The 26665-nt window shown below is 43.4% G+C and overlaps 1 protein-coding gene across 6 annotated transcripts in view; it reads right to left on the reverse strand.

Moving 5' to 3' along the window:
- ASTN2 (astrotactin 2) overlaps positions 1 to 26665 on the reverse strand; it is a 1018233-nt gene that overhangs the window by 806103 nt on the left and 185465 nt on the right. The window lies entirely within an intron of this gene.

Below are 26665 nucleotides of genomic sequence, written 5' to 3' on the forward strand. Positions count from 1 at the left end.
GTTTATATTCTTTAGTACATCCAACTCTTAAATGTTGGAGCCTGCATATCATACATTAATTTGAAGGAAGCTAAGTGTTTATGAACATATCTTACATGATTCCTATGATTCATGGAATACCCTGGACTGCGAGTTCTAAAATATGTCTTTCCTCCCCCAGAGCACCTGCCAAGGGCTTGAAGTGGAAGGTTTGCTTTCACTGGGCCTCCCTGTCTGGGGTGAGCTGGGTGGTCTCTCATCAGTTAACTTGCTCTGCCTCATTCTGTATTGTCTTTCATGTATGAGAGGTTAAGGCCGTATTGTTGAGTCCTGGTTGTGTAGTCCCTAGAATCATACAGGGTCCTCTTTGTTACATGGGGGAGAGGACAAGGATCACAAATTTTAAGAGATTCAGAAATTCAGATGCTAAGTCACAGAATAATATCTGAATCTCTTTATGTGTTTTGCTTTTGTCTAAAACATTTCTTTCAAATCTTCCTGCGTTGTTGACTACTCCTTAGATATAATCTCATTGAAAGCAAGAACAATTATTTTTACCTGTAATATCTCACAAAAATGACCAAGGTTTACTCTGAATACATTTTCATGGGTGGGGGCAGAAGGTTATTGCTGTTAAACACACCTGTTTAGTCCAAAAAGAACACTATTCGCTAAAAAGGCTCAGCCCTCTATGATGATGTTGAGATTGAGAAGTTAATACATATGCTTAGCAAGGTCCTCAGTTCACTCAAATGGAATTTGTAATCTCCCATGGGGTAGCAAACATGTGTTCAGAGGGTTGAGAAGTGGCTAGTTTTTCAGACAGGGCTCTGCAGCAGTGGCCAAAGCCCTGCCTTGATTTTGACAATGAGCCACTTCAGGATCCCCTGGAAGGCTTCTCTCAATTTGTTAAGTGAACAACAGGAGTCACTGTGCACTTACTCCTCATGTAGGATCTCTGTCCTTAATGTGCTGTACAGTGTGATTTAATGCTATAACTAGTACTCAAACAGTACTTTTCACTTTGTGTTTCTATGTGGGTGCAAACTGTTGAAATCTTTACTTAATATATGCTAAACTGATCTTCTGTATATAAAGAGAATCGAAAATGAATCTTGATGTGAATGGAAGGGGGGAGGGAGAGGGAAAGGGGAGGGTTGTGGGTGGGAGGGAAGTTATGGGGGGGAAGCCATTGTAATCCATAAGCTGTACTTTGGAAATTTATATTCATTAAATAAAATTTAAAAAAATAAAAAAAACAGTGCACAAATTAATAAAGCTATTAAGTATGTGTATTTATTATACATATGCACATAGAATCCATTAAATACATATAAAATATGTGGGTCCAAAATTCCCATAGAGGGGGAGGTGATATGTGAACTAACAGATATGGCGTAGTTAGCTCAGGGTCTGTTGGTGATAAAACCTGTGATACAGGAAAATTCTAATTCATAACACTGAGTTGTAGAGCCACTCAAATATGAAAAGAGCTGTGACAACAACCTTATACACTGAAGAGTGCTGTGCACTAGCAAAGGAGCTCACAAAAACCACCCAGCTGCCTCTGTCCTAGTGGGACAGCCCACCCCAAGAAGGCAATGAGCGACTCAGAATGCAGAGGAAAGTGTATTCTGTATCCACCTCCATTGGTTCAGGCTGCAGTGCTGGCCCACACCCACTGAGGTCTATTCCCACTTCTTTATCGGTCTCCTTTACTAGGAGCAAATAGAAGCAGGAACAATCGATCAGGAGGTGAGCAGGGCCAGAGCATCCAGCTCTGCTCAACACAGCAACATCCACAGGCCCTTGGCAGTGGAGAAAATGCTGCAGGGCGAAAGGGGAGCTGAAGAGGGAGGAAAAGACACAAAGCAGGCTGCCCATTTTTAGAGAGCAAACCAAGAAGAGGCCAAGGCTCTAGAGAGAGGTGGAAAGCTGAGGGCCTGCTGGCCTCAGGGACAATCTGTTGCTAAATCGGATTTGGGCTATGGTCACTCTAGGGTGGCTTGAGACAAACAAGGTGGGAGAATTGGCTATAAGTCCAAATACCAAAATTCCAGTCTATTGGTTAGGGGTTTATCTCTATGAAATTGGAAGTTGTTTAGGTCTGGGGGTGATGGTTTTGTCTTCTCCCTGTGGATCTGAGAATTCCACAAGCTCTCAGATGGGAAGTGGATAAGAAATGAGGGGCAGAAAGCACATTCCCCATCTCACCCAGAATCCTCCCTGCTATGTCTCTAAGTAGGATCAGCCCACTCCTCTTGCTCTATTATGAACAATGAGTTTCAGATTTCACAGGAGAGATAGACAGGGCGGACAGTGCCAAGGACCCAGTGGCTTAGTGGAGAAACCAGTGTCTGCGGGCAGATGAGCCAACAAGGAAATCCCTGCATCTCTTTGCCATTGGCTATAACAAGCCAACATAGGCTTTCTACACTGAGGCTGATTGTCCATAATGGGAAGAATTATGCTAAAGATTCAACAAAGCAATAAAGGTCTATAAAAAGTGTTTTGCATCACAAAATTCAACACACTCATTGCTTCAGCTTCCCTACTCCTCTTTTTAAAAAAAATGTATATTTATTTAAAGATTGATTTATTTACTTGAAAGGCAGAGTTAAACAGAGAGAGAGAACGAGAGACAAAGAGAAAGAGAGTGATTTTCCATCCACTGGCCAAATGGCCACAATGACCCAGGGCTGGGATAGGCTAAAGCCAGGAGCCAGGAGCTTCTTCCAGGTCTCCCACATGTGTGCAGGGACCCAAGCACTTGGGCCATCCTCTGCTGCTTTCCCAGAACCTTTAATAGGGAGCTGGATTGGAAGTGGTGCCGCCAGGACTCGAACTGGTGCCCATATGGATGCTGGGACTGTAGGCTGTGGTTTAACCTGCTGCATCACAATGCTGGCCCAGATTTATTTAAAATGCAAAGCAACAGAGAAAAAGGAGACAGAGCAAGACAGATCATCCATCCACTAGTTCACTTCCCAAATTGCCATAAAAGCCATAACTGGGTCAGGCCAATGCCAAGAGCTAGGAACTCCATCCTGGTATCCTATGTGGGTAGAGTGGCAGAAGCACTTGAGCCATCTTCTGCTTTATCAGTTGCAGTAGCAGGAAGCAAGCTCAGAAGCAGAGCCAACAAGACTTGGGATCTCAAGTAGTGCCTTAACCCATTGCACCACAACGTCATCCTCTCCCTATTCCTCTTATCTTAAACCAAATCCTTTCCTTTTGTTCCTTACTTAAAACTCTTTCCTGGGGCCAGCACTGTGGCACAGTGGGCTGGCTTCCGCCTGTGCCACCAGCATCCCATATGGATACCAGTTCATGTCCCAGCTGCTCCTCTTCTGATGCAGCTCTCTACTATGGCCTGAGAAAGCACTGGAGGATAGCCCAAGTGCTTGTGCACCTGCAGCTGTGCAGGAGACCTTTAAGAGGCTCCTGGCTTCTGGCTTCTGATTGACCCAGCTCCAGCAGTTATAGCCATTTGGGTAGTGAACCAGCAGATAAAAGACCTTTCTCTCTGTCTCTCCCCCTCTCTATCTATAACTCTTTCTCTCAAATAAATAAATAAATAAAATCTTAAAAAGACCTCTTTCCTGACACCTCAGGGCCCTAAGAATAATGTCCAGACATCCTAGCCTGGCACCCTTTGTGACTAGGCCCTTGCTTCCTTCTCATGACACAACTCCCAGCAAGCCTCATCTGTCCATCTTATCCTACCCTACCCTGGAGCCTCCCTGGGTGGTCAGTATACCCCCAGAATGGTATGTGCTCTATTCTGCAATCCTGGCTTACTCAGTCCACAGCACCCTCCCACTCACTCCCTGTAGGGGGTTGAGTAGTGTCCTCCCCAGAATCATGGCCACCTGGAATCTCAGAGCATGACCTTATTTGGAAACAGTTCATTGCAGATATTATTAGGGAAGGTGAGAGTGGGCCCACCACTCAACAATTGATGTCCTTTGAGTAAGAGAAGATGACACGGAGACACATACAGAGAAGGAGGTCACAGGAGGATGGAGACAGATTGCAGAGATGCATCTGCAAGCCAAGTGATGCCAGTGACTCCTAGCAACCACCAGAAACTGGCAGAGAGGCATGGGGCAGATTCTGCCTAGAGCTTTGATACTGGACTTTTGTGCTCTTGAACAGTGAGGGGATTTGTGTTAAGACACTCAGTTTGTGGTAACTGGAAACTAATACACTTCCCATCACCTGCTCATCTCAACCCTTGTGCCAGCCCACTGGGACATTACTTCTTCAGTGAGCACCACTGTCTCTTTTTTTCCATTTTTTTAAAGATTTTATTTAAATTACATAAGTTTCATGTATTTCATATATACAGATTTAGGAACATAGTGACACTTTCCCCCCCACCCACCCACCCATGGTACAACCCTGCCTCCTCTTCCCTCTCACATTCCCACTCTTTATTTTTACAAAAAATAATTTTCAGTTTGCTTAATGATCATATCGTTAACCCTACACTAAGTAATAGCATTCAACAAACAGAATGAAGAAAAAAAGACACACTTTTCCTCAATGGAGGAGATAAGGGCTGTAAACAATCACCAAATCACAAATGTCTATTTCACTCCAATACTTTACATTTCACGTACTCTATTAGTTACTTTGCATCAGGAAAAGCATATGATATATTTTCTTTTGGGGACTGGGTTATTTCACTAAGTATAATGGTTTTCAGTTGTGTCTGTCTTACTGAGAAAGACAGGATTTCATTATTTTTTTTTTTACAGCTGAATAGTACTCCATAGTGGATACATGCCATAATTTCTTTATCCAGTCAACTGTTGATGAGCATCTGGGTTGTTTCCATATATTAGCTGTTGTGAATTGTGCTGCAATGAACATGGGAGTACTGATAACTCTTTCATATACTGATTTCTTTTGGTTTGGGTAAATTCCCAGGAGTGAGATGGTTGGATCATATTGTAGGTCTATATTCAAATCACTGTCTTCTTTTGAAGTTGGAGTGGAGTTATCCTCTCTGATCTTATGGCTCCTTTTACTTACCTATTTGTTATCCAGATGCATTACTGTTTAGCATTTTCCCATTTTAGGTTTTTATTATTATTAGGAAGGTAGATAGCCAAAGAGAAACACACACACACACACACACACACACACAGAGAGAGAGGGAGAGAGAGAGAGAGAGAGATTTGCATTGTAGGGCACAGGGTCAAACCACCACCTGCAAAGCCAACATCCCATATGGGTGCTTGTTCAAGTTCCAGCTGCTCCAATTCAGATCCAGCACCCTCTAAGAAAAGCAGCAGAAGATGGCCCAAGCACTTGGGTCCCAGCACCCATGTGGGAGACCTTTGGAAGAAGACCCTGGTTCCCAGCTTTGGCCTGGCCCAGCCCTGGCCATTGCAGCCATTTGGGTAGTGAATCTGTGGATGGAAGATATTCTCTCTCTCCCATCTCTCCCTCTCTCATCTCTCCCTACCCCCTCTGTAACTCTGCTTTTCAAATAAATAAATCTGAAAGAAAGAGAGAAAGAGAGAGAGAGAGATGAAAGAAAGAGAAAATCGATCTCCCATCTACTGGTTTGCTCCCCAAATGCCCACAGTAGACAGGCCAAAGCCAGGAACTCAATCTGGTCTCCCACATGGGTGGTAAGGACTTGAGCACATGAGACATCACATGCTGCCTTCCAGGCTGTGCATCATCAGGAAGCTATAATGGAGTCAAGCCAGGACTTGTACCCAGACACTCTGATATTGAATGTGGCTTAACCCCTAGGTGAAATGACCTCCTCCCACCTCTAATCCTAGATTCTGGGCTGTTATTCATCTGTGCCATTTGCCAAGCCTTAGGTATCATCCTTGGCTCTTCGATGGTGTTTAATAAACATCCAGAAATCTGAAATTGTACCCGTATGTGTCAGAGGACAGTAATCCTAGAGACCCTGTTTTAGCTCTGATCCCAGCAGGCCTCCTGATCAATGCTTGTATGACCCATCTTTGCTGCTCTATCTTTCCCCCAATGCTGGTATCTTCAGCGTGTTTGCTTACATACACAATATCAAAAACTGAAAAATTATAGTGAGATAAAAAATAAAAAGCTTCCCAAACCATCCCACAGAGAGAAACTTCTAAAAAGTCAGACTTGGAACGCCATTCTTCCTGGCCTCATTTTAATCTATTTTTTAATGTTAAAATATCCAGGCACAGGAAAAGGAGCCAGAGAAAGGAAAGAAAGGGATAAAGTGAGGAATGCTTTATTTGACAATGTGTCATTCAGAAACTGATTATTTCTGTCTCAGGCCTTTTTAATATTCCTTCACAACGGCCAAGCCGCACGGGGATTTGGTATTCTAAGACTGGATTTATAATACTCTGTTCAGCAGTGATAAGAACACGGGCCTTTAATCCTCAGAGCTGTGAACATGCATATTCTCCCTCGTAATGTCCTTCTCTTCTTGCCACTTGTTTCTGGTCCCTGGCAGCCAGCCCCATGATGGTTGGGGACTCCTGATCCACCCTGTCTTCCCTTGGCCATTGGTCAAGTGACAGAGCTAGCAGGGAAGGGAAATTGAGGCTCCCAGTTCTCTGAGAAGGCTCCTGTTAGGCCTCAGTGTTTCAGTCACTCACGTTAAACTGTAGGGATCATTAGAACAGAGTTCAGACCCTTGGTGTTATAATCAAACTGAGGATCAGAGAAAACCAGTGACTTGAGCAAGATCGCCGAACAACCCAAAGTGGTGCTGGATGCAGAATATGCAACCAATAATCTCCCCAAAGCTGCTAAGGAAATATATGAATCCTGACAACTGGATCTCTAAAATAGCTTCTGTAACCTTGTACTTCCTTCTGTTCTTTGCTGTCATGTGTCCCAGTTTCCATTGCCTTGCCTTATCATCATTTTAATCCATGATGATCACTCCGACTTTATCTCCCCCTCCCAGGATTCTCAGTCCTTCTCCCCTACCACAACTGAAGCACAACTGGAAACATAGCCCCTCTGCATTGACTAAGTTGAGAGCCCAGCAGTCTGAAGTGCAAATCCTTATCAATCAGTTCTCCATCCTCACAGACGAGCTAGTCCCAAATGTATACTTTTGAGACATGCTTCTCAAAATGTGTGCTTTGCCCGTTCATGCAAGCAACACTACTGAGCTCCTAGTATAGTACAGGCACCATGTTAACGGTCCACCCAGGTTGGAACTCACTGCTCCCACTGAACATCCCGAGATTTTGGCCAAACCATTTCCTCTGCCCAGAATACTGCCTTCATTCTTGTTCTTACCCTACATCTGCAGGTTGAACTGCGAACTTCACTGCAATCTCCTTTGTGAACTCTTCTGGGGCCATTTTTCCCCCAGATTTAGCCAGAAGCAGTCCTTTTATCTTCTTCATTCCCACAATATTTTACCTTGAGCCTCAACTAAGGCACTGTAGCATTTCCTACCTTGTGTTTGCATTATTGGAGCTCTTAAATATTGCTCCCTTAGAATGTAGACTATTATACCTACTATGCAGATGGAAAAATGGAGTACAGAAGAGAAACTTGTTTAAGATCACACAACTAGCTGGCAAGTGTACAGAGTGAGGTCTCCCACTGGGGGCAGTTTCCAATAAGCTGCAGGCCCACTCTTACATGAACTGGAAGAGGGAGCAGTTCATGAATATGATGATAACACAGGACAATATCAAAAACAAGGACATTCCTTCTGTACTGAGGATAGAGTTTTTCTTGCTTTTTCGTTCAATAAATAGGGTAGTAAAATCACCTGTATACCTTGCAAATATCACATTAGACAAGGTAGGGAGGCTGTAATTGAGGTACACATTGAGGTAGCTATTAACAACTGGCTAGGACAGCAGTTCTCAACTGTTGAAAATTTTGCTCCCCAGGACCATTTGATAATGGGGATATTTTGATTGACATAGCTAAGGTGGGAGGAGGGGAGTAGCTATTGGCATCTAGTGGGTAGAGGCCAGGGAAACTGTAAACATCCCACATGCACATGACAGCCACATACAACAAAGAATTATCTGTCCCTGAATGTCAATAGTGCACAGACTGAGAATCCTTGGCCTAAGAGACAGACAACAAGACCTAGAACTAGAGCAGCAGAAGTGAGTAGGTTAGCAAATGGGATAGATAAAAGACGTAGACAACAAGATGGGGAGACTCAGGTTTGATCAGCAGGGAAGGGAGATGAAGAAGATAACAACAATGACCCTAGGGCTTGGGTTCTGTCATAAGATTAAAGAGGAACCTATCTATGTATAAATTTTTTCCTGAGTAATATTCCAGAAAATTCTGTAAGGTCCCAGCACACAATCAAATGAAGATATATGTTTACATGCATCAATAATGAATTAGAGGAAGATAAATGAACAAAGGCACAGTAACAGACAAGGATTTGCATATATGTTATACATGTGTATGTACACATATATACACATAGAGAGAGAGACACCTGTAAAAAGGTACCCATACCTATATTTTTATGCATCTATAGCTAGCTATATTTATCTACATTTATCTCTTTGGCTCTAGACATATATAGCATGACCTCATTTTAAGGAGGCCTCATTTAAGAAAATGAAACATATTTTTCTTTTGAATGAGTCATATACTTATCCTGGATCTATTAGAGACATTGCTTTATTTCCCAAGATAATGCCCAAGGGATAAAGAAAAAAACACATTGATTTGGGGGACTGTATTTATCTGTATCAACTATCAGCTATCATTAGCTCAGCCCCCTTAACCATTTTTACACTGTCAGAAAAGGCAGCAGATGCTGGGAGAGAATTCTGAGTCCTACAGAAACGTATCAGGTGGAAAGCCAACGAACGCAGGGCATCAGAGCTTGCCCACGAGTCGGACCGAAATGAATCTGAATCACAGCTGTACAATCTAAGAGTTGTGGGTCTTTGGGTAAGTCACTCGACTTTCCTGCTTTCCCCTCTATAGATGAGGTTACTAACACCTAAATGAGAGTCTGGGTGGAGTAAATGAGATTGCATTTTATATAATACATGTTGATAATTACTTGCAAGTAGAGATTCTCTGGAGAAAAACATCACATTCTTATTAGTGACCCAAGGCCTAGTTTCCTAAATGAGTGGCAAGCAAAGTAGTAACGAAGCTATTTTATTTCCTCCACTACAGCCGGGCATATTCTCAGTACCGTTTTGCGACTGCACTCCTACTACAACTTCCAACCTTTGCGACTGGGACTGTGTCCCTTCTCCTCTTTGGGGTAAGCAGCTGAAATCAGAAGCTTCCAAGAGCCATTCCTGTTCTGATATTCCAGAAGATAAGAAAGGCAAAGACGAACTGGACAGAATTCTTGAACAGAAGAAATATATCTGAGTATTCTCACATGGCGTACAGCCTGGTACTGCCACTGTACATGGCTCTATTGAACCCGTGGACTGTACATGCCTCTACTGAACCCGTGGACTGTACTATCTCCCTCACACCGTCCCATACTGCTGTGCTTTTGCTCACAATGCTCCCCCTGGATGAAATGCCCCTTGCTCACGTCTTTGTCTGGTGTTCTATGCCTCGGCCCTTGGGTCATGAGTCTTCTGCAGCCTGCTCTCTCTGGCTGGTGTAGTGCCCCACCTGTTAGTTTCCATGGTGATTGAAGCTTCCACATGCCAGGGCACACAGCAAGCTGCCCTGCAGCCTGACTCCCTTCCTATCACCCCAGGGCCCCTTGAAGGCACTGTTAATCATCTCTGTGTTCCCAGGACACCAAGTCGGCCTCATTATGTATTTATTGTGCTTCTACACTGAGAAACAATGAAGGGAGGGCCAGGGTTTTATTTGTTTCTGCATGAAACACAAGGCCCCATAGTAGATCCTCAATTACTTGTTAAAAGAAAAAAAATGAATGAATCCATTTCAAATACTTCTCTGAGGGTGGGTGACTGAAATCTACCTAAATCTGTCTGGCAATCTTCCATCTGTGTGTCAGAGAGAGCTGAGGGTAATTCACATGCACCATTTAGCACCAATCAGTAACCCACTCCAAATCCTCAGGTGGCCTCTCAGCTATGCCTCAAATCCTACTCTGAAGGAAGCATGAATGGAGAGGGTTGGGAAAAGCAAATTTCTGCGAATCAATTGTCTTCCTATTCTTTGAGTCATGGAGATAAACAGATGAACCCAAGTGGTCAGGGAAGAGCCTTGCCTTCATTCACTGATCCATTCATTTGCCATGCTAGGAGTATGCCTAGAAACAAGCAGATGCAAGTTCAGACTTCTGTCCTGCCATGCCGTCCCCAGTGTGTAACACTCAGGAAAATATCTCTGTGATGTCGTTTCCACAACTCTAACATAGGAATGACACCATTCACTGGAAAGAGCTGTAGTGAGGATTAGATACAGCAATGTGTGTAAAACATGCCACACAGCCATCAACAAATAGAAAACATTCAATACACATCAGTAATTGGCTTAGCTGTTACTACTATTTCTTGGTTTTGTTTTTGAGATTTATTTTATTTATTTGAAAGGGAAAATGACAGAGAGAGGGGCAAGCACCATGGCTCACTTGGTTAATCCTCCGCCTGAGGTACCGGCATCCCATATGGGCGCCAGGTTCTAGTCACAGTTGCTCCTCTTCCAGTCCAGCTCTCTGCTGTGGCCCAGGAGGGCAGTGGAGGATGGCCCAGGTTCTTGGGCTCCTGCACCCGCATGGGAGACCAGGAAGAAGCACCCGGCTCCTGGCTTCGGATCGGCACAAAGCCGCCTATAGCAGCCATTTGGGGAGTGAACCAATGGAAGGAACACCTTTCTCTCTGTCTCTCCTCTCTCTCTCTCTCTCTCACTGTCTATATCTCTACCTGTAAAATAAAAAAAAAAAAAGGCAGAGAGAGAGGGAAATACAGATATCTTCCACCTGCTGGTTTACTACCCAAATGTCTGCAACAGCTATGGCTGGCCCAGGTTAAAATCAAGAAACTACATGGGAAGCCAGATACATAGCAGACTCATAGAATGGCAGATGTCCTAAACAGCACTCTGACCTCAGAATCAGTCCTTAAGGCATTCGGATCTGGCCGAAGAGCCCACAAGAGTATTTTAGGCAGGGAAAGCCAAGACACTCTGGCAAAAAAAAAAAAAAAAAAAAAAAAGAAAGAAAGAAAGAAAGAAAGAAAGAAAAGAAAAGAAAAGAAAAGAAAAGAAAAGAAAAGAAAAGAAAAGAAAAGAAAAGAAAAGAAAAGAAAAGAAAAGAAAAGAAAAGAAAAGAAAGAAGAAGAAGACCTAAATGAAAGATCTCTGCGAGTGAGATCCCAGTGGAAAGAATGGGGCCATCAAAGAAGGAGGTACCTTTCTCTGAAGGGAGGAGAGAACTTCCACTTTGACTATGACCCTGTCAGAATAAGATCGAAGTCGGCGAACTCAAAAGGCTTCCATAGCCTTGGCAACTCATGACTAGAACCTAGGGAGATTACTGACACCATTAACAAGAGTGTCAAATTGTTAAGTCAACAACAGGAGTCACTGTGTACTTACTCCTCATATGGGATCTGTCCTTAATGTGTTGTCCAATGTGAAGTAATGCTAAAACTAGTACTATAACAGTATTTTACACTTTGTGTTTCTGTGTGGGTGCAAACTGATGAAATCTTTACTTAGTATATACTAAATCAATCTTCTGTATATAAAGATAATTGAAAATGAATCTTGATGTGAATGGAATGGGAGAGGGAGCGGGAGATGGGAGGGGCGCGAGTGGGAGGGAAATTATGGGGGGGGGCCATTGTAATCCATAAACTGTACTTTGGAAATTTATATTTACTAAATAAAAGTTTAAAAAAAAATCAAGAAGCTAGAACTCTATCCAGGTCTCCCACATGGGTGACAGGGGCCCAAGAACTTGGGCCATGATTTTTGGTTTCCTAGGTCCTTTACCAGGGAAGCAGAGCAACCAAGACTTGAACTGGCTCTCCAGCACAGGATGCTGTACTGGATGTTGTACACTGGATGCTGTACACTATACAACAACAATAGCCCCTACTACTATTACTGTTAAATTCTAACTTGTGCCCAGCCTTCTGCCTGAATTTAGGAATACACAAATACTCTCCTCAAAGAACATCATGTTGTTTGGGGGCAATAGATAAGTAAGCAGGTAATTACCATATTGCACAATTTGACAAACTCCATGCTAGAAGGAAACATAGTAAGGAGCAAAGAGTTCTCACAACTTCTACATCCTGTATGCAGAGTAGTACAAATAGAGGACTTTGTTGCAATTCCAATTACAGGCAAACTGCAAAAGGGGAGAGCTGCCCATCCACACAAGTATACTTTCGCCCAAAATGTGATGAAAAGACTGACATCCAACTGAGCAGCACAGCGGTTGATGGTGCTGTCTCTGGAATTGATAGCCCCGGGTTTGAGTACCTGTACTCTCTTTTGTCTCAGCTTTTTCATCTGAAAGTGGAGAATAGCTTCTTCACTGAAGGAGGGTATTGGGAGAATTGAATAAGTGAATGCACAAAGGGATCCGACATACTATTTAGAACAGGGTGAGTGCTCAATAAATGATGGTTTAAAAATTTGGGCAGAAGAAAAAGATCCTGAGGAAAGAATCAGAACACTTAAGTCCTAGTCCTAGTTTACACATCTTGTAACTAAAGGACTCTGCAGAAAGACCACAGGTCCTCACACTTTTTTTTTTTTTTTTTTTTGAGGTGGCCATAGCAGCCAAATGGGCCAGGCACTCCTGGCTTCATTTAAAATATGAAGAAAGTGAGCCTCCCTTGGGTGAGTGCCCAGGGTTGCAAAGCCAGTCAGTGGCAGTGCTCACGTTAGATAACAGAAACCACCGTCTGCCTACTGCATGTTTCTCCAATGACCTCCAAATTTCAGGGGGTCCCAGAAAGTGGGTGGAGCAGAAAGCCTGCCTCCTCTGTGCAGTGTGTCATCTCTGGGAATGTGTGGCAAACACACAGCAGACTCACAGAGATCCTCAATTCTCTGCCAGCAACAGAGTTTCCTGAGTGGGAAGAAGGGCTGACATTGAAGGGGAAAGTGAAAGCCACCAAAAGCCTGGTTAATACCTCATATTTGCAAAATAGGTTTCACACAGGCAGGAAGATTCTGAAGTAAACTGGTGACACAAGTCAGCTTGAGGCCAGCTTCTTTAGAAATAGTGGGAAGGGGAAAAGAAGTTTGGTGATCAGCAGGTCTCATCCATGAAGGTTTCCTTTGTATTTCCTCTGGAAAAGTGCCTCTCACTTTGTCTCCATCTCCCCTCTTTGCTTTAACTTTCTTTATAGCACTTCCTCTATCTGCTGTTATAATATATATTAATGTTTTAACTTTGTTTATGGTCATAATGGAATGGGATTTTTATAACACAGGGACTTTGCTTCATATTATTACCCTATTTCCAGTACCAAGAATAGCACTTAGGGCTTTGTCAATGCTTAACAAATATTTTTAGATGAATGGATGGATGGATGGATGGATGACAGACAGATGTCTCCCCAAGTAGTTTGGTAGTCCCTTAAGTAATACAGCTAGATCTGAATCATTTCTACAACCTGTCCTCAGCCTGTATCCTAAGACTGGAAGACACACTAGAGAATTAAATGAAACAATCACAGACAAAATCACTACTTTTTAGTCCCCTCTTGGTGCCTTCGGGAGGGGCATTGGTTACAAAGTAACTAGGAGGCAAGTGCAATAATTGGCTGGTTACTTCTCTCTGCTGTTACGCCAAATAGGAAAATTTGGTCTGAAGTTCTAGCTTGACTGATTGATTGGTCATTCATTTATACTCAGGAGAGAATGAAACATTAAGGGTAAGGGGATATCAGATCCAATTATCCATGTACAATCACCTTTCACCAAAAGTAAGTAGGTTGCTATATCTACTTGCTATTCTTGTTCCTATATCTAGATAGAAATAATGGAAGTTTAAGTGAAATGGATCATTCATGATGTAACTCAAAAAAGACTGGATGTTGGCTCAAATCCTAGCCCATCAATTACATGACTGGGACTGCCAGTTTACTTTTATGAATCACAGTTTCTCTAACTTTAAAATCATCATAAAGTAGGTGCCTTTTCCTCTTTGTCTAAAGACCCCATTAAGAAATATGTTTACAAAAGAACTCTATATATTGTGGATTTATTTTCACTTACCAGTACTTCCTATAATAAATGTCATAAAACAGAGAGAACACAAACACCACCCATCCCTGGGCAGAGGAAAATTGAAGTGACAAAAAACAAAGCTGCAAATCTGGAGGCTTCCTGGTATTTCTGATGCCCCCTCCTCTATCCACTGAGTTTCTCCAAAACCTACTACAAGTCACACACTCTGCGTCTTTTAGAGGCACTGTATGGTTGTCCTTTTCCAACACTGGTAACAGAGCTGCCAGTTGTCTAGAAGGCACGTTGTGATGGCCTCAGGATCTTCCCTGGTGTGACCGATCAGGACAGTAGGGGCAGAGAGTCACTCACAGGAAGCCCAGCAGTGAGAAGACAACAGAGAGAGGACACAGCAAGAGGCTGTTCCCAGCGATGATGGGAGCCGGAAGCAAAAGCCAGGGGGTAGCCCTGATGTGCCCACCAAAGTGGAGCGGGAGTGATTCACACTTTCCTCTTCACCTTCCTGTTCCATTCTCCCAAATGTCTGAAAACAAAGAATTCAGTGTTTTCAAGTACCAGTTACCATACAAAACTCCCTAGCCACCTACTACCTTACTCTCACTAACCCCTTTAACCACTGAGTCACTCTCTACCCTTGCCAAAACAGGTGAGACATCGAGGAACACAGGGTGCAGGAGGAAATATGGGAGGCCATGCTCTTTCTCCTGCTCCAGGGAATACACACCAATAGCAACACTGATAACCTCTACCTCCTTAGTACTACCATGAATGAACACCTCAAAATCTGTTCCCAATCACATACCGTCACATACTAGGTTGTCCCAATGTGACCTCCATGCCACACTTCTTACTCCAACCCCCCAGGAATATTCTATAGCTTTTCAAGTTCCATCCTCAAATCCAACCCCAGCTGGGCTCCCAAGGCTGAATAGTGCCCATGATAGCGCAAGCCCAGGATAAATTACAGGAACTTAACACCCAAGCATTTCATAGCCTACAGAAGTCGGTGATAGCACCCCCAAACCAGCCACCTAAAAGGACATTATCATTCAGGGGCTCCATCCTGAGATGGGAGGATAATATCTGGAAGAGCCTAGGAACTGTCTAAGCTGCAGATGAATGAGGTGCAATTGAAGTGAATCTCACAGCTTCTGAATTAACCCATGTCACAGAGCCACTATCTGCCCATACTGGTAAGGGGTTTGGACTCATTCAAGAACAATGAGTCCAGATTCCTCGTTCCTTTAGAACACTGTGCATTTTGAATCAACCAGAAGATATTAGAGGAATAGACAGGGCCTGTCCCTGATAAAAAATCTCACATTGATCACAGGCTTCCAGGAAAGCTGGGTGCGTTCAATTCTTAGGGCTGCCATAAAAATAGCATAAGCCAGGTAGCCAGAACCAAAGACATTTATCCTCTCCAAGTCAGGATCCCAGAAGTCCAAAGTGAAGGTGTCAACAGGGCCACCCTTGTTCCAAAGGCTCTGGGGAGAATCCTTCCCTTCCTCATCAGATGACGTCTGCAATTCCTTGGCTAAGGGCGGCAACTATAATCTCTGCCTCCATCACCTTCTCCCCTATTCTCTCTGCATCTCCTCTTCTTAGGACAACAGCAGTCCCTGGATTTAGGGTCTATTGTAGGATCAGCACAATTTCATCTTGAGATGCCTTAATTACATCTACAAACTCCTTATTTCCAAAGAGGGTTCCATTCTGAGGGCCAGGTAGATATGGGGGGTGGGATGTGGCAGTGACACCGTGAAACCCACTATGCTGGGGAAGACTACAAAGGCACATGATGTAGATGTGAGAGACTGTGAAGTAATACACGGTAGATGAGCTGAGCAGATTCAGCTGGGAAAGAAAAGGACTAAGCAGAGCTGGAGGAAGGACTTCTTTCCCATCCCCACATGGCTATTCTGTGGCACGGGAGCAAACAGTGCAGGCACTGTGGGAAGGCAGCAAGAGGATCAAGGAAGAAAGATGCTACAAGATGGCTTTGGACAGAAACCAAACCAAAATACACAAATAACCCATTTCTGTCACAGCAAACTCAATTCACCTTTTCAGACACCACCACAGCTTGTGTACTTTCTTCTTGATCCTCCCCAAACTGGCCTGATCATAAGAATACCCTGGGCTCCACCCAACCCTGCAGAATCACATTCCCAGAGACTTCATCATCAGGTGGACCAGGCAGTGCTGGCCCAGTGGGTTGAAGTAGAGTAGAGGGGTGTTCAAATCCTGTCTATCACATTCTGAATTTTTGACCATGGGTAGGTTGATTGATCCTCTGCACCACATTTTTCCCATCTGTGATGCGATGTTAGCAACAGTATTGTCTGCAGAGTGACTAGAACAAAAGAAATTCTTAGTAACAGGCAGCTGTAACTACTACCAGTATCATTTTTATTTGCAAAAGTACCTATCCCATGCTTGAGCATGTATTTGCCTCTTATATATAAGCCATTTCAGCTTGACTTTTTTCTTTCTCTATCATTTACAAGTGCAGTCTAGTTCCTTGGCTAAAGTTTGGCCTCCGAATCCACCAAATCTAATTTCAAATATGGAACTATACTTCAAGTGTGTGGTGGCTTACATGTTTCTTTGTTTTGTATCTAGGAATAGGGTTGATAAACCTACTTCATATGGTTATTAAAATAAAACACAGTAACCAACATACTGGTTTGCATTAATTTAGAACTCAAACTGGGGGCACTTGGGAGCACTGGTTGAAGTCCCGGCTGCTCTGCTTCTCATCATGCTCCCTGCTAATGTGCCTGGGAAAGAAGCAGAAGATGGCTCAAGTGCTCATAACCCTTCCATTCATGTGGGAGACCTAGATGGAGTTCCAGCCTCCTGACTCTGATCTGAACCAGCCCTGGCCATGGAGGCTATTTGCAGAGTGAACCAGTAGATGAAGAATCAATCGATATATATAAACCCATATACCTATACACACACACACACACACACATACAGAGAGAGAGGGGGAGAGATTGATTGATAAGTCTGTATGTATATCCCTCTCTCTTTTTTACTCTGCCTTTCAAATAAATATTTAAAAAATAAACCTTAAACTGGAAGTGGAATTTCATGGAATATTTTTGCAGAGGATGGATGGAGAGAAACATCCCTATGACTAGGAGTTAAGAATTTAGGAAGACTTGGAAAAGGGTAGAAAATTGGGGACAGTGGCGGGGGGTGCGGTGTGAGCAACAAGGGGGAAATGGAAAGGAGACAGTGGAAGATGAGGGAGGAGAAGGAGGGTTGGGAGGAGAATGGAATGGGCTTCTTATGCAAAGACCCTAGGGTGGTCCAATCCTATTCTTCAGCCTGGGACATAAATGCAAATCTCTAGCATTGTGGTAACAAGCTTATTCCTTGTTCTGCTCAGACCCCGAGGCTGTCCACTGGGGCTGGATATCAGAGCGACACGAAGGAAGCACAGTTTCCTTTTGTCACCACTGCCTTAAACAGCACTGGCTTCTGGGAAGCAGCACAGAAAGGGGTTAGAAGGCCTCTGAAGACAGCTGGACCTGCAGCAAAATCTTAAATCCTGCCCCTTTCTGGGGCCAAGCAAGGGAGAGGTACCTTTGTAAATAAAATGATATTGGAAATAGTCACAGCTGCCTATTACTAAGAATTTCTTTTGTTCTAGTCACTCTGTAGACAATACTGTTGCTAACATCGCATCACAGATGGGAAAAATGAGGTGCAGAGGATCATTCAACCTTCCGTGGTCAGAAACTCAGAATGTGGTAGATAGCATTTGAATACCCGCTGCTCTACTTCAACCCACTGGGCCAGCACTGCCTGGTCCACCTGATGATGAAGTCTCCCGGAATGTGATTCTGCAGGGTGGAGCCCGGGGGATTCTTATGATCAAGTACGGTATAGAAGCTACCCAAGAAAGAGTTACAAAGGCAACCACAAAAGGAAGTTTCTAATACTAAGCCTTATTTTACCCACCTGTTTATCGGGCACCATGGTAGTGCTATTATTTTGAGGATTAATGGGCATCATGGTGGTGCTGACTTACTCCATTATTTTGAAGACTAAATGAAGATGTGCACTTAAACACTCAAGCAGTATTAGGAGAAATGCCTCCCCCTATGCCTTGGGTTTTCATCAGGATCAAGTTCTCCAAGCAGCACTTTGGCCCAATCCCTTTACTCCCCACCTTGAAGCAAAAGGAAACTTCAGTGAAGACTGGGGTCTGCAGAGCCCCTTCTCCCTCACTGTGGGAGGCAGCTGCCCTGCACCAGAAGCCTGCTGCTCTGCCCTGCCAGACTTTCATTTTCATGGAGGACAGAGTTCCATCTGAGAGCGTGCCAGGCACCCAGAAGTTACCCCGGGTAGGGAAGCACCCGTTTTTGCCACATCCTCCAAACTAACCTTTTGCAGTAATAAAGGCAAAATGTTCATCTCCATCTGCTTCACTACTTTTTATAATCTTTCAGCTTGTTCTGCATTCAGTTAAAGGAAATATGGGACTTCCACAAGTACCCTGCCCATTAACTGAGTCCACAGAAGGCCTTCAGTAAAGTGTTGTCATGTTATTATATTCGCCAGAAAACCCATTGACTCTTCTCCTTTTGTAGGGAGCACTTTTTTTCCCTCTTTCTCTCTAAAAGCATTTCTATTTTGTCCTTCTTTACTCATACAGTTCTGAAATTTTACTACAGTGTAGATTTTCCATTTTGTTTCTCATTCATGATGCTTGGTACTCGAAGGCTCCTTTCAATCTGTTGTTCCTTTCTTTCTCCTTTCTTTCTTTCTGGCATAGTTCTCTTCCTCCCCTGTCTGTACCTGGTTTAAAAAGCTCATCCCTTTGCTGTCAACAAATAATGTCGGGGTTGGGGGTCAGGGAGGCTGTTAACCCAGGTGTTCCACTCTCTGGAGCTTCCCTGGATCCAAAGCCAGGTTGTCTTTCAGAATGCAGAGAGCAGGCTGCAGGCAGAATTGAAGAAACCAAGGAGGGATGCTAATTGGAAGGTGGCCCTGTTTCTAGTTGAAGTTCAGAGCACTTGGTCTGAACTTAATGCTTAAAAGCAGGATTATCATGGAAAATTGCCGGACCTAAACCAGTATTAGGGTCACTAGTAGCTAGGAACTGGGAACTTAATCCTCTTAATGAGACTTTGGGCAAGTCTCTCAGCTTCCCCTAGCCTGCTTTTCTCATCAGGCAAGTGGCAACAATTTACCTTCCTGACTCCCAGGGTGCTTGAGACAATCAAACCAGAAAATGCTCATGAATAGGCTTTGCAAATTAAGTACCACATATGTATGGAGCTATATGTGTGTGCGTCCACACATGCATAATTAAAACACACTCACAAAATTATCAGTGCATTCCAGCGAACTGAAACCTGAGAAGCAATTTCTGCTCATCCTTCATGATCCAGTTGAGAATGTCCCTATTTCTATTTATTTGACTGTTTGCCTGAAATAATTGGCTTGAATTTTTTTAGGAAAGCAAAGGATATATTTAAACAAGGGAATTGCACTCAGGGTGAAATGGAATTCACTGTGAGAAATGAGTATGAGGATTGACCAAGAAGACAGCAATTTCATGTTTTCTATCCTATTTTCACTCTGGATTATTGATGCTCATTGAGTGTAACGGTGGAGATAATGACCTAACTCCTCAAATTTCTGTCTTTTTCTGTATTTCTTATCTCTCTTAAGTTATATATAGGTTAATTCATGCAAATTCAATGCATGCTTGATAGGGCTTTTCTGGCATAAAAATGCTGCTTATATCTATCTTATGAACCCTACTACTTGGACCCGTGACTCCTACTGAAAATGTTAACAGATCATATTTCTTTGAAATAGAAGTATGTCTTGCAGGGTGTTTTTTCCAGAGGCTGGGTAGCAGGAAGCACAAGCAAGAGGAGGAGCTAAGGGCTGTGTAACTGGGTAGAAGGCAAAAGGCCAGAGCCAATAGTTCTCCAAACTCCAGAAAAGGCAGCAATGACACACAACTACCCGCCACCTGCCCGAGACGGGAACTGTGGGTACAGACAGATTGTGTTTGAGTTGATGGTTGACTAATAACTCAACAGAGTAAACCCAGATGTTCTTGGCATTCAGACTACCTTGCCATGAGAGCCCCTCTCCATTCTTCTGCAAGCCTCTCCAGTACCAGCTAATCCCTCCTGGACCAGCCATGTGCCTCATACTATGTTGAACCAATGCAAGACAGTGGCTGGAGGGAAACCCAGCAGAGGCAGACATGAATATTTTTATAAACTATAATCCACTTTCCAAATGTCAGAAATCCACAGTAACTTAGAGTTCTTAAGGCTAGCCAACATTGTTAGAATTATTACTGCTTTTGAACATTGTACTTTGAAAAATGGTTAATTCGGAACCCATTTCTGAATAAAACTGTTAAAAAAAAAAAAAGGAGCTGTTCTACTTCAAATGAAGGTTGGGATCTAAAATTCCAGAATCCTATGGAGCAAAACTAGGAAAAATACTTTAATTTTGCAAAGAGGAACAACAATGCTGAAATAGCATCAGAGTTCTTTCTAGGTCAGCCACGGTTAACGACAGGGTCAGGACTAGAACTTGGTTCTTTAGGGTCAAATCAAGGCAGGTTTCCATAATCAGATAGAAAGCTGTTTAAACATGATCCATGTCTCAGTGGTGTCAAGTGCTTCAAATGAGTAACTAGCATTTGCTATGTTGCTGTGTATTAGGAGGAAAACATAGTAAATTTCATTTTCTAACCATTATTACACGTCATTCACTGACATTGAATAATTAATGTGTTATCTAAATAAATCAGTTCTCACTGGAAGTCTATGAGATAACTGTTGATGCAACCATTTTGCAAATCGGAAAACAAAGAGGTTTAGTCATCTGCTAACAGGACACAAAATTAATATGTTGAAGACTCATTATTAGAACCTAGACCTGTAAGAATGCAGAAAACCTGAGGGGGTTTCTCCTGCCCTCCAGAAAAATCTCTTATAATTACAAGCAAATAATATAAAACACTATCACAATCAAAAAATGGCATTTGTAAAGCACTTTTAAAATATTTTTCCTAGCATTAATATCTCATTTGAACAGTTCTGTATTCCATGGTTAGAACCAGGGTAAGGGGAGTAGGCATTTGACTTACATGCAAAAAAAACTCGGTAATAATATTTTAATGCAGTACTTTAAAAAATCAAAATTTATGTATGTCTGAGTTTTTAGACTACCATTCAAAACCTGTGTCCAAGTGAAGTGAGGATCTCATTCCCTTATCCTAGTCCTAGCTCCACAGTGTGCAGACTTGAAATAGAAATAACATGTATTTTGAAATAGAGATAACATGTATTTTTGTACCAATTTGATAGATGAGAAAAGGCAATCCCAGAAATATTAGCTCATATTTCTAGAGAACTAAAGGCAGGTCTTTCTCACTTGAACTCAGTCGAGTCCTTGAACTTGTCAACTCAGCTCCAGGCCTCTCATTTCTTGGTTACCTAGTGATGTAGATGTTACAGGGCTAGGGATAACAAAGTTCAATTATACAAACCAGAAAACAAAGGTACAGTCAGAAAATGATTTGTCCAAAAATTCACAGTGATTGTGTGGCAGAGCTTGAAAATAAACTCAATTCTGTTGGGAATCCATACTATGCACTGTATTCCTTCATTACCAAAACATGAAGTATATAATATTTTTGAATAATACATCAAAACTTTGAGGTGCTGAGTGATCCCAAGGATGGCCATGATCTTGGAGTAGTGCTCATTGGAAACTCTGGTAACTGCCACTAAGGGGAGGAGGTCACAAAGGCTTCACGAGGCTGGAGGGAGTGATCTGGAGAGAAGTTGTTTGTAAGTAGGCATTGGAAGACATAAATTCCATGCTATTGGTTGGTTGGAAACTTGTCCAAAGAATGGCATGAACAAAGGAGAGGAAGCTCAAGGCAGGATGTGGGAATCCAAGTGGCTGGTCCTGACATGTGACTTTTATTCTGCCCTGGAGTACAAACCCTGTGAGTGTAGGATCATTAACTGCTCTGTTCACTGTATTTTTTTATCTCTTGTTCCTCAAACAGTGCCTGGCTCCCAAGAGCTGCTCCAAAACTGATGGATGTATGAATGGATAGACAGCCAAATGGATGGGTGGATGGATGTATGGATGGACGGACAAAACACTTTAGATTCATAGAGCCTGGTGAACCCTAGTTTGAACCTGCTTCCCAGTCCTGCCACTGCTGCTATCCAAGGGACAGCTTTGTTATGCCTCAGTTTCTTCAACTGTAAAATGAATGCAATAACAGTACTATCTCATGGGGTGCTATGAACATAACATATATATATCAAGTCTTACAGTGTCTAGTACCTGGTAAATGTTACATAAATATTAGCTTTCATTAGGAAAAATAAAAATCAGAAAAGTTATTGCAAACATACAATGAAATACAGGTAATTGATATTTTCTTTCCTGTGTCTGACATGAGCCTAAGCCAATTACAGGCCTCAGACTATAAAATGCAAAACAGTGCTGGAACCATAGAAGGAGTGAGACTAACATTTGGCTGCTATCATCATTTGCCAGCAACTGCCCTATTCACTTTAAATTTATCATCTGTCCTCTTCCTTAAAATAAGCCTGTGAAGAGATTCTATTATTATTCTTTACAGGTAAGGATATTGGGCCTTAGAGAGGTTAGGTAATTTGCTCCAGATTGTTAGGGAAAGTGTTGGTCACTGAACCCAACAACTCTGAAGGCCACATTCTCCCTCTGCACCACGCTGGGTCCCATCTCATTTTACTCCTCTTTGGGTTCATGTGCCTGTTGGGAATGGAAGGAGTCCAAGAAGAGATGCTATTGCCAAGGGCATCCTCCCTCCAACTCATAGCTGGATGCTCCTCTCAGGTCATTCATCTCCTTGAAGATACACAGTTGTGTGACCCAGAGAGCCTGGGGCAGGGGCTGCCACCGGTCATGGCTATGGGTAAGCAGCACCAGTGATCCTACACAAAGAAATCTCATCATCCCAAGTATCTCCAATTGTAACCTGACTCCCTAGAAGGAGCAGAGAGGGTGCTATCACAATGATACCCTCACTCCTTGTTGCATACACAAAAGAAGGGCAGAGACACACCATGGAGGTCCCAGGCTTGCTGGACTTTGGAAGTAGGCTCACCAGTTTCCAGGCATTCCCTTTGGTCCCTTGGTACAATCATGCATGTCTGTGGCAGTGGGTAAGGCACAGTGAGATGTCAGGGTTTTAAATGACAAATCCAGATTTCAAACCCAAGTCAACTTGATGGTGAAAAGCTGGTAAGTGACAGTGCTCAATTCCTTTCCCTTTTCAAAGCCTCAGTTTCTCCGTCTATAAAGGCAGGTATTGGACTGGATGGCCTCAGATGGTTCTCTCAAAATTGAAAGTCTTACTAGTATACAGATTGATAAATCCAAGGCCAACACTTCTCACTGCAGCCCAGTTCTTCTCAGTTGGCCCTTGTAGCTTTGACTCAACACCTGGTGATGAGAAACTTGTTACTTTTTGGTGAAGGAGCAGCTTGTAAATAATTTTGGAGTGACTCTCCCACTGACTTTCAATGAGTAGTTGTATGATTTAGAAGGGTGAACTCTAATTCTCAGCTTAATCATCAGAGAAGCAGGGAAGTGAGTGCCCACCTCAGAGGGCTGTTATAAATATTAAATGAACTGATAAGTGTGTGAAGTTCCTGGACCCAATATTAATCCCAAAGCACTGGCTATTATAATCCAAGTTGCCAATCTGCTGCTCTCCCACACTGAAATAAACAAATAGGAAGAAGGGAAAATGATACAATATTTACATGTGGATATTAAATTTAAGTCTTTCCTAGCTGTAAGATGTTCCACAATACCCACGGACCAATCAGCCGTAGAGTTCTTTGTAAAACCTATGTCAGTTTGAAAACTGAGGCCAGTTTATCTGCCTTGTCCAAGATCACACACTAGAGCAGCAGCAGATTTAGATTTCTGAATCAGTCCAAAGCTTGTCTTATCTCTACTTGGCAATCAAGAACCACCTCCCCCACTTTGGTTGATTGTGTGCCCCAGAGGCAAACAGCAGCCTCCAGTCTCTGTAATCAACACAATCAATGTTTTCCCAGCACATCCAAAAGCCAGGCACTGAGGCAGCTCCTGAAGCAGGAAAGGTGGCCCCTCCTCCCGAGATTACAGGTGGGGGGGGGCAGCAGGATGAGGAGGGACAGCCTGTGCCTACACGTGTATAGTACAAGCCTTCCTCACTTCTTTGCTCCCTGTACTTAAAGGGCCCAGAGAAACAGACAGATGTTGGCAACATCTGGGCCACTGTTGTTGTTGACTCTGGGCTGCCATTGGAGCAAATAAGTTGCTGGTGTCAGGAAGAATAATAAAGAGGCAATACTTGCATAGCTTTCCTGTTTCTAGAGACAACCCATTCCTTTAGCCCAACCCAAGCACTGCAGCCTAGGGCTCCCTGAAACCCTAGTAGAACCATTTCTATGGCAAAACTGAGGCTCACAGAAATTAAGGTTCCTGCCCTGCATCTAAGAGTTTATAGGGGAGATGCGATTTTACAAACATAAAACCAAAAGAGGTGAGGGGAGGTGCTGTAGTGTGGCCGGTAAAGCCACGGCCTGCCGTACTGGCATCCCATATGGGCTCCGGTTCAAGTCCCTGCTGCTCCACTTCCGATCCAGCTCTCTGCTATGGACTGGGAAAGCAGTAGAAGATGGCCCAAGCCTTTGGACCCCTGCACCCACGTGGGAGACCCGGAAGAAGCTTCTGGCTCCTGGCTGCAGATTAGCACAGCTCCAGCCACTGCGACCATCTGGGGAGTGAACCAGTGGATGGAAGACCCCTCTCTCTCTCCCTGTCTCTCGTCTCTCTCTCTCTCTCTCTGCCTCTACCTCTCTGTAACTCTGCCTTTGAAATAAATAAATAAACCATAAAACACACACACACACACACACACAGGAAGGGTGGGCATTTGGTTTAGCAGTACACATGCCAATTAAGATGCCTGTTCGGCACACATTCACTCGGACTTACCCCAATGGTAGAGCTATAAATGTGCCATGGGACTCCAAATCCCATTAAGTTGGCATGTATCAATGCCATCTTACTAGTTAAAGTGATCAGTTTAAGTTCATAATTGATCATAAAAATAGGATTCAGTGTCAAAGGGATCACATAAACAAGACCAGTGCCTGCTAATAATAACTGATAGAATTAAAGAGGAGAGAAGGATCCAACATAGGAAGCAGGCCACACAGCAGACTCATAGAATGGAAAATGCCTTAAACAGCACTCTGGCCTCAGAATCAGCCCTTCAGGCATTCAGATCTGGCTAAGAAGCCCATGAGAGTTTCGCAGGCATGGAAAGCCAAGACACTGTGGCATCTGAGGAGTGAACCAGTAGATGTGAGATCTCTATGCTTGTCTTTTTGTCTCTCAAATAAATTTTAAAAATTAAAAAGGCATGTGACTCCTAGTCTCATTCTCATGTACTCATCCCAGGTGCCAGGCTAGGTACAGCTATAATTAAGTGCAAAAATGCATGTGGCCTCACTCTAATACTTGCAGAACATTTTGTGTGTGCTTAGTAGGTGTCAGGCACAGCATCACACAGTTGGTACAGCGATCTCATTTATGCTTCCTGGCATTATGAGATAAGGAATATTTTCATCCTCTGCCTGTGTACTCAGAAGTTGAGACTCAGTGAGGCCACGTAATTTGCATGTGGTCACACCGCTGACAGAGCTGAGCTATCAGTGAGATGGGTGACCTAGTGACTGGATAGGAAGACTTGGGCACCAGGTTCCTTGTCCTATCTTCTTCATGAACTATGTGACACTCTTGGCTAGTGACATAGCCAGGCTCGGGACCTCAAAACCTATCAGCTTTGAGTGTGACTCTGTGTGTGTGTGTGTATGTTGGAAGGGAAGTGGGCAAGCTTTTGAGAGGAGGAACTGAGCCTTGAATAGGCTTCTGTAAGAATAAACCAAAGTGTCTTAAAGGCTGAAGCAGTACCTTCAAGGGCTATGCTGGGTGTGTCCCCAGAATAGGGGGCACTGTGGTTGCAGCAGACAGGGAAGGGAGAAGAGAAAGACATGAGACTGCATGTCACTGAGGCAGAGAGCAGAGGGCCAAGAGACTAAGCAGTGAGAAATGTTACGTGCCCCTGCAGCAAATTCAGAGCAGACGCTGGGGCTACCCTTAGATGCACCTTATAGACCTGCCCTTCCCTCTGTATCAGTTCTTTCTCTCTGACAAGGATCTCTGAAAGGTTTCTTGACCTTATCAAGGTTCAAGCCCATTCTGCAGAAGGAGTACTGAAGCCCAAGGAAGGGAAGAGATTTTCCCAAACTCACATAGCACATCAGGGCCTTGAGGGAGGACACAAGCTAGCCTGGCTTTCTGCTTACTGGCAGGCACCCGTACACTCCATAGTTTCTGCGCTCAGTCTTATTTTCTGCCCATTACAAGGCTTTAGCATAAAACTCACATTCTCTCACTGACTAACCAAGTCCTGGTTACAAGTCGCCTCTCTTGTGGA

The sequence above is a fragment of the Oryctolagus cuniculus genome, chromosome 1, assembly GCF_051225735.1.
Source record: "Oryctolagus cuniculus isolate XC-2025 breed Fujian yellow rabbit chromosome 1, ASM5122573v1, whole genome shotgun sequence".
Classification (NCBI taxonomy): Eukaryota; Metazoa; Chordata; class Mammalia; order Lagomorpha; family Leporidae; genus Oryctolagus; species Oryctolagus cuniculus.